The sequence below is a fragment of the Pecten maximus genome, unplaced genomic scaffold, assembly GCF_902652985.1.
Source record: "Pecten maximus unplaced genomic scaffold, xPecMax1.1, whole genome shotgun sequence".
Taxonomy (NCBI): domain Eukaryota; kingdom Metazoa; phylum Mollusca; class Bivalvia; order Pectinida; family Pectinidae; genus Pecten; species Pecten maximus.
Genome location: NW_022982980.1, coordinates 37,807 through 47,163, shown reverse-complemented (window position 1 = coordinate 47,163; position 9,357 = coordinate 37,807). Strand labels below are relative to the sequence as shown.

The 9,357-nt window shown below is 38.0% G+C and overlaps 1 long non-coding RNA gene across 1 annotated transcript; it reads left to right on the top strand.

The window, feature by feature from the left end:
- Positions 1-866: 866 nt before the first annotated feature.
- On the top strand, positions 867-1,727 carry LOC117321226. Its single transcript, XR_004531255.1, has 3 exons — positions 867-1,059; positions 1,384-1,413; positions 1,637-1,727. It is a non-coding gene; the product is annotated as an uncharacterized LOC117321226 (long non-coding RNA).
- Positions 1,728-9,357: the final 7,630 nt, after the last annotated feature.

Genomic DNA, 9,357 nt, shown 5'->3' with positions numbered 1-9,357 from the left:
ATATTCAAAAATATCAACATTGATCAAAGTAACAACAGAAATAAGGATTTGAAACGATAACATCGACAGCGAATCCTGTTTGTCAATAAGCCGATCGAGTTCAGAATGCAGGTATAACTGTCGCTACTCCTGACAAGTTTAGGTACTGCTATGATCAGGTGCCACTGTTAGTCTATGATAGTGTAGTAATGTTAGTAATTATCACATACATAGGGCACAAATTTCCTATAATCACATCTTGCATGGGCCCCCTAGACTTAGGTGTTGTTTACAAAAGGTTTGTCACTCATGTGTACTTGAATTATTCAAGGCAAAGTGATGTTATAGTAAGGAATATTCATCCTCTTGGTCTAACTTGTTTTGAACGAGCAACAACATGTTTTTTTCTAACCTGAAAGAAGCTTCCTTATATTGTTTTATTTTGCATTTAATCATATGTATATTGTAATTGAAGTTCAAATTCTCTTTACACGGGGAACCCCTTTTCACAGTCGCTGTCTTTGAAAGGCCTTGAATCGAAGCCCCGCTACTTTAAGCGAACTGTCCAATGAGGAAATGTTTTACTCCCTGAAGCCGCGATTTATTTGTATTGGATAAGGTACTATTGATACTGTTCATAATAGGGTGATACTTTCGTCCTCAACTTTCATACTTTCATATTTTCATAGGGTTCAATGGCAGTAATTGATGCTGTCTTATACTTGGTTACTGTAGTGGATGTGTCCATAGTTTCTAAATGTCTTCTGATTGGTCACTTTTTTTAGGTGTGCCCACAGTATCCACCAAATTGACAAGAATTTGTGCCAAACTGGGATCATGTGTTGACCTGCAGTCAAGTGTAACTGTGTGTAGGGGTCCAGTCAGTGGTCTGGAAAATTATTCGTGGGGACGTGACCACTGACATTGCCATAGACAACGAGAAATATAGAGGATCAGTCATAAGTGATCCATCTCTCCATATAACTGAGGTGTCTGATGGAGACGAGGGCATGTACCTGTGTACAGCAGTCAATGGAGTGGGGACTGGCAGTAGTCCTTTATGTCACCTCAAGGTCACCAGTAAGTACAAGTGTTCAGTAGAGACTGACTATAGTCTTTCTGTTTCCTCAAGGTCACCAGTAAGTACAGTGTTAAGTGGATACTGGCTATAGTCTTTATGTCACCTCAAGGTCACCAGTAAGTTCAATTGTTCAGTAGAGACTGACTATAGTCTTTCTGTTTCCTCAAGGTCATCAGTAATATTCAATTGTAATATGCAGGCAGGATCTTACACAGGAAATTGTACATAAATTTGGACAGTTATTTATAGTATAAGATATTTTTGGTTGTAATAGTTTCATGCAATGCTTACATTATCATTAATAAACCTGTTCTGTTTTACAGCCAATCCTGACCTGGTACTAACTGCTAAAGGTATGGTTACCATAGAAACAATTTTTTTTTAAAATGAATCAACAATATTGATATTTTGTTAATAGACAACTTGACCTAATTTTTTTCCTTCAAAAACAATTCATTAACCAACCTGGCTATATTTGTTGATTGCAATTTTATAGAATTTATATCTGCGGACAAATTTAATTACGACCTATAGAGTTGTAGTCATAAAATCAAAATTGACCTTTTGATCTTACAGAGAGGATTAGAGCCAAGAAGATCAAGTTGGAATCACCTGACGACAAGATGATAAAGTGTTTAGCTGATGTGGTAAAGGGTGACCAATCAAACTGTACAAACATTTGGAAATACCCTCCTCACCGAGTCCTCAGATCCATAAGGATTTCCATCATAAAGGAGTGGGGAGTGTGTTCACCAGACCCTGAACATCTACGTCCAGAGACAAGGTGGACAGGCTACAGTCTACACCCTCTATAAGGCTCTCAAGATTGCAGTTTCTTCTATGAGCTGAAGTTTTATGTTGAAGCATTCCGTAATCAACTGTCTGATGAGGGAAACAGCACAGTTATTTCAATGGAAGACACTGAAACAAATGATGATGAGGTCGACTGCCAAAATGAAAGCCCTATTTTAGATTCAGATGATCAGCAAGAAAATGTTGAGAATATTGTTCTGACATTTGACAAACATAAATTGAAATGTCAGGTCACAGTTTAGATCGCTAGGCTTCTTTCCAAATTTTACACTTGGCTAATTTCACTGATTATATATTTAGTGACATTATTTCATGAAATATGATCTGGTAAATAGAAAGAAGACTATTGTATTGTCCTCTTTCATCTTCCGTTCCTTATTCTTGTCATGTCCAGTAAACAAAATTTAACTTAACAATGTACCAAATAAAATGGTCCTTACTCAAAAGCTCCCTTTCAAGTCGGCCAATCTTCAGGGCCACACTCTACTCCAACAATGTTAGAGGATAGCACGGAGAGAAACTTATGACGGGCGCTGTCGGTTGGTGTCAGAATAAAAAAATAGCCAGAGACCTTTAGCTAGCTGAAGTAGGCCACTCTCTTTACTGGTTTGCTTTCTACCTCTGGAATGTCAGTTTAACCCTACTTGCTTCTGGTTTCTGATAGATATTAATCAAAAGTTTGATGGTATTTTCGCATTTTATTATTATAAAGTTAAAAATACAGCCTCTGTACCAGGTATCTGAAGTCATTATGCCAAATTTGGGAGTTCTTGCATACCCAACTATATGTTCAATATTAAGTTCTAATTTTTTCCAAAAGTGATATACCCGCATACTGAGGATTCACTGCTGATGCCGTCAACACAAGTCTGAAATAGTTATCTCCTTTAATCATGATTATTTCCAACAGCTGTGTTTATTCTAGCTATTTATGTGCCATTTTGTTGTATAATTTACTTCATTACTGTTACCGTTCGATACAACTGAGGGAGGGAATTTGATTTATGGCCAAGTACATGATGCAATGTTACTGGATGTAGTGATTAAGGAACAGTCTTTCTCATTCTCTCTAATACCAAATTGTATTAAAACATATCTTAAGTATTGTAAGAGAAGTGGAAAACAGCTTGGCCAGGACAGGGGTTCGAACACACGACCCTCTGAGCACTAGGCCGGATGCTCTAACCTATTTGAGCTACAGTGTACCTGGTCGCGATGACCGACTTGATCAGTGCCACTACACTCATCCCTACCTTTAAAGTCTTCGACCTCGAAGACCTAACAACTCACAACCCGGTTCGGGTATCCATTGTCAAGGTATTACCTCCACTTGAAACAAGGGTTAGGTCACAGGTACAAATGTGGAGGCGTGTAGTAAAAATGCACCGCAAGAGCGGAGGTTTGAACCCAGGACCCCCGGAAAAACAATAGCCGGATGCTCTAACCAAACTTGAAATAGGGGTACCTAGTCGCCCAATGATCAAACCAGGCCCGCTACAGTATAAGTACAGTACATAATAAGTCACTTAATTTTGAAGTCATCTTCATCCTAAACATCTACTTTTTTCTTTAGGACTTGTTGACTGCAATACTGCCTGTAATGGTTCAATAACAGTTGACGAATCAGATATGGTGCAGTATACAGCTTTAAAAAAAATAGATTTTTTTTTCGATTTGAGAAATGTGGAAAGAAGTAAATCCTATAGTGATTTCATGTATCTTTAAGTCCCAAAAAAAAAATTGATCTGTGATTTTGTTTTACTGTCTCACCATAAAATATATATTGTAAAGTTAGTTAAATATAAGTAAAGTTTTAATTTACAAAGAAAATATTTTTAGCAAATATGTTATAAGGTTCTTATAACCAAGCATTACTTATATACCGTATTTATGAGCAAAACAAGCCCATTACCCAAAAATAATCCCTCCTCAACTTTGATATTGAATTAAGACGTTTACACTATACACAAGGGGGGAGAGGGTGTTGAAGAATATGGTACAACAATAGGGGGAGAGGGTTGTTGAGGATACTGGTACAAAAAATGGGGAGAGGGTTTGTTGAGGATTACAGTTACAAACACTAGGGGAGAGGGTTGTTGGGGAATAAGTTACAACGCTTAGGGGAGGAGGGTTGTGGAGGAATACGGTAGGTACAACCCTAGGGGCGAGGGTTGTTGGGTCATGTACAGTACAAAACATAGGGCGAGGGGAGAGGGTGTGGGAATACAGTACAACAACTAGGGGAGAGGGGTGTGCGGAATCAGTACAACATAGGGGAGAGGGTTTTGGGGAATAACAGGACAAACACTTAGGGGAGAGGGTGTTGGGGGAATACAGTACAAACGCTAGGGAGAGGGTTGTGGGGGGAAGGAATATGGTTACAGCACTAGAGGAGAGGGTTGTTGGGGGAATACAGTTACAACGCTTAGGGGAGAGGGTTGTTGAGGATACAGTACAACACTAGGGGAGGGGTTGTTGAGGGAAGAAGGTACAAAAAAACCACTAGGGGAGGGGTGGGTTGAGGAATTACGTACAACACTAGGGGCAGAGGGTGGCTGGTGAGGCATCAGTACAAAATAGGGGAGAGGGTTGTTTGGGGAAAGACAGTACAACCACTAGGGAGAGGGTTGTGTTGGGGAATACAGTACAAACGTAGGGGGAGGGAGGGTTGTTGGGGAATATGGTACAGCCAATAGGGAGAGGGTTGTTGGGAGAAATACAGTACAACGCTAGAGGGGAGAGAGGGTTTTTGTTGGGGAATATGGTACGCACTAGAGGAGAGGGTGGTTGGCGGACTACAGATACAAAAACTCGGGGGAGAGGGTTGTTGGGTTAATACAGACAACACTAGGGGAGAGGGTTGTTGGGTAATACGTCAACACGAGGGGAGAGGGTGAGGAATATGGTACACACTAGGGCGGAGGGTTGTTGGGTAATACGTTACAACACTAGGGGAGAGGAGTTGTTGGGTAATACGTACAACACTAGGGAGAGGGTTGTTGGGTACTACAGTACAACACTAGGGGAAAGACGAGGGTTGTTGAGGAATACAGTACCACACTAGGGAGAGGGTTGTTGGGTAAGGTAATACAGTACAACACTAGGGGAGAGGTGGTTGGTATACAGACAAACTAGGGGAGAGGGTTGTTGAGGACACAGTACAAACTAGGGGAGAGGGTTGGAGGAATACAGTAAACACTAGGGGAGAGGGTTGTTGAGGAATACAGTACAACACTAGGGGAGAGGAGGGTTGTTGAGGAATTACAGTACAACACTAGGGGGAGGGTTTTGGGGAATATGGTACAACACTAGGGGAGAGGGTGTTGGGGAATACAGTACAAACAACACGGGAGAGGTGTTGGGGAATACAGCTACAACAATAGAGGGAGAGGGTTGTTGAGAAAATACGGTACCTTTGTCAGCAATAGTATTACAGACCATAATCTCCTTTGATAAAACAGTACAGAACATTATTTACCTTTTGCAATATAATGTAGAATTCTTGTTTTGTTTTTTACTTTCTGTGGTCTGCTTTTAAAGCGGTGAACAAAAGGAAGTTGATGTCGTCCACACATGAGATTGTGATATCATAGTGCGATCATTGTGATAAATGATGTTTGTGTCTCCATGTCTCTGTTCTGTTCTTTCTTAATGACAGATAGAGTTATCTGCTTGTGAGCAAATATAGAGAGTTACGAAAAAAACCAAAATACATGGGCAATGTCTCTATGATAGATATGTAAGGTATGATCGATGGAAAAATTGGCAAAAATTGGTTGTTTATCCCGTATTTGATAATAGTGGATTACTTAGACGTTATATGATAACAGAGCTGTTTACTTATGAAATATTTTACACTTTAAACATGCTATTCTATTTGTGCTTCCAATAAAATGTGTTGACAAGTGCTTAAGTATTATATTATGAAAAGTATTTATATTTATATATTGTATATGAATGGGTTGGACTTTCCAACCTGAACAAATGGACTTCAAGTCGGAAAGAAATGTTCATCTCTGTATGGAGGGAATTAATTACAAATTGAAATATGAATATGGAAAATGTGTTCTCAAGTAAATAAACTGCCCAAGGTTAAGTGGTTTCGCCATGGGGCAGCGGCTCCATGTTCCTCGTCAAAGGTTCATGTAAATTCTTACTAGGCATGAACCACAAAACGGATTTTGACTTAACCTTGGTGAGAAGATCCTGGATGACAGGGGACCAATTTATTCACCGAGTCACTGAGGGGTTGGACGATTTTGTTCAAATGGCACCCCTCCTTTTGATAAAACACTTCAATTCTTCTTAACCAAAATGGCCATAGAATCAATATATTTGACTGGTAGGTTTCAGGAAGATGCCCCCCCCAACAAAATTTGTGAAAAGAACGTGGACCCTGGACCCCATTATTCAAGTAAAAAGGGTAATTTATTTAAAATCACATAAACAAGCTCTTTGATTAATTTGAAAGGAAGACAATCATAAAAAGAATACCAGGTGGTGATGCAGGTCCATTGGGGCTTTGTATGATATTAAAGACTATTTACATGCTAACATTGATGAATAATGTAAACAGTAGTTGGGATGCATTGCATTTTGATTCAAAATTCACCTTCAACCCATGGTTTGAAAGTATACTTAATAGTACCTTGTTTGAAATATATAAGGACACACAACAACTGATACAGGTCCTTACATTTATTCAACACTATAATTTGGACTATATACAAACCAACTAGTAGTAACCATAAATATGTACAGCACCACAGAATTAAAAAAACATCTTCCACACTATCATAAAGAAGCAGATATTACCCCAAAAAAATAGACTGAGAGATTGACTTAGGAAATAACCAGCCCAACGGCTTATGTAAAGTGTAAGGAAAAGTGTTAGAAAGGAGAATAGAAGGGGAAGGAAAAACCAAATTTCGAACAATGATTTTGGTAAGTTTAATAAAAACTTGCAACAATGAACGTACCAGCAATGCTTCTATATATCATACAAATTCCACACATTACTCTTAAACATTCACACATAAAAACTCGCAACCATTCCATTCACAATGGTGAAATTGCACATAGATTAGCATACAATGTTTTCAATATAAAATACACAAATCTTATTACTTGCACACATTCCCAAACTTTATACATACTCTCATACTACATACATTTACATTCTGAACATATATATTTCACACTCACAATTAATAAATTCAACTATAATCCAACAAAATACTATACAAATACACAAATATATACTTCTACTAAGGGACACAACTTCAAAACAAAGGTACAGAACTCGCAAAATCCCATTCCCCTTACACATTGCAAATTGAAAGTCAATTGTTCACAGATTTGAAAGGAAAAACAGATAAACAGACTCAAGTGCTAAATTTTGTGGTTGTCACAATCCGATCTAGTGTGCAGATATAAATTTTATGTATTTACGCCCGTATATTTTCTGCCGTACATTACTTTTATACCTTGTTTGTATAAAAATTTGATGGGGTATTTATTTTCGCACTTAATTTAATGACAGCAAATATATGAAAATTGGACTCCCGTCGTAATGTTATTAACTAAAACATGGTTGATGTTCTTTAATAATCTTGTTACTGGAATATGTGTTTTATTCTAATGTTTATGCAATAAACATGGCAATTAGGAGAGAAAAGAATCACAGAAGAATGTTTTTTGTATAGTACATCAAAAGTGTGTCTGAGTAGAGGATTGTCAATCTCTATGTATACATTAATGGTGTATCTGAGTAGGGAGGTCATATTATGTGTATCGAGTAGAGGATGTCATATTAATGGTTGATATGAGGTTAGGTAGAGGATGTTACCTAGGTATACATAATGGGGTATCTGAGGTAGAGATGTCATATATAATGGTGTATCTGAGTAGAGGATGTCATATCAATATACATTAAATGTGTATCTGAAGGTAGAGGATAGTAAGCTCTAGGTATACATTAATGGTGTATCTGAGGTATGAGGATGTTTTAATCTCTAGGTAACATTATGGTGATTGAGGTAGAGGTGTTAATCTCTAGGTATACATTAATGGTGTATCTGAGGTGAGGATGTTATATAGGTATCATAAAGATGTACGAAGGGTAGAGGAATGTCATCTCTAGCGTATACATTACTGGTGTATATGAGGTAGAGGATGTTACACAGGTATACATTAATGGTGTATCTGAGGTGGTAGAGGATGTGTTAATCTCCTAGGTTACATTAATGGTGTATCTTGAGGGTAGAGGATGTATATAGGGATACCTGAATGGTTATCGAGGTATAGAGGATGTACATAGGTATAAATTAATGGTTGTTTGTATCTTGATTGGTAGAGGAATGTTAATTCTCTAGGTATCATTCCAGTAAGGCGTATCTGAGGTAGAGGATTGTAATCTCTAGGTAACATTCAGGTTGTATCTGAGGTAGAGGATGTAATCTCTATGTTACCATTTAATGGTTTGTGTAATCTTGAGGTAGAGGATGTTATATAGGTATACAGTATGGTGTAGTGATGTAGAGGATGTGATATAGGCTATACATTAATGGTGTTCTCTGAGGTAGAGGATGTGACATAGGTTATACATTAAGGTGTGTATATGAGGTAGAGGTATGTTACATAGGTATACATTAATGGTGTTTATGGCGGGGTAGAGATGTTAATAGCTAGGGTATACATTAATGGTGTATGGAGGTAGGATGTTACATAGGGAACATAATGGGGTATCTGAGGTTAGAGGATGTTACATAGGTATACATTAATGGGTGTATCTGAGGTTAGGAGGGCTGTAATCTCTAGGTATACATTATGGTGGTTGTATCTGAGGTAGAGGGATGTACATGGTATACATTAATGGTTGTATCTGAGGTAGAGGATTGTGATATAGGTATACAATTAATGTGTATCTGAGGTAGAGGATGTTAATATATAGGTATACTTAATGTGTATCTGAGGTAGAGGATGTTATAGGTATACATATGGGTACTGACGGTTAGAGGATGTTATATAGGTTATACCTAATGTGTATTGAGGTAGTAGAGGATGTTACATAGGTATACATTAATGGGTTGTATCTGAGGGTAAGAGGATGTTAATCTCAGGTATTACATTAATGGTGTATCTGAGGTAGAGGATGTTAATCTCTAGGTATACATGAATGGTGTATGACGGAGAGGATGTTAATAGGATACATTAATGGTATCTGGGTAGAGGATGTTACATAGGTATACATTATGGTTGTGTTATAGGTAAGAGGAGGTTTATCTCTAGGATACATTACTGGGGTATCTGAGATAGAGGATGGTTTACATAGGATACATAATGGTGTATCTGAGGTAGGAGGATGTTCATAGGTCTACCTTAATGGTGTGTCTGAGGTAGAGGATGTTAATCTCTAGGTAAACATTAATGGTTGTATCTGAGGGTAGAGGATGTTATATAGGTATACGTAATGGGTATCTGAC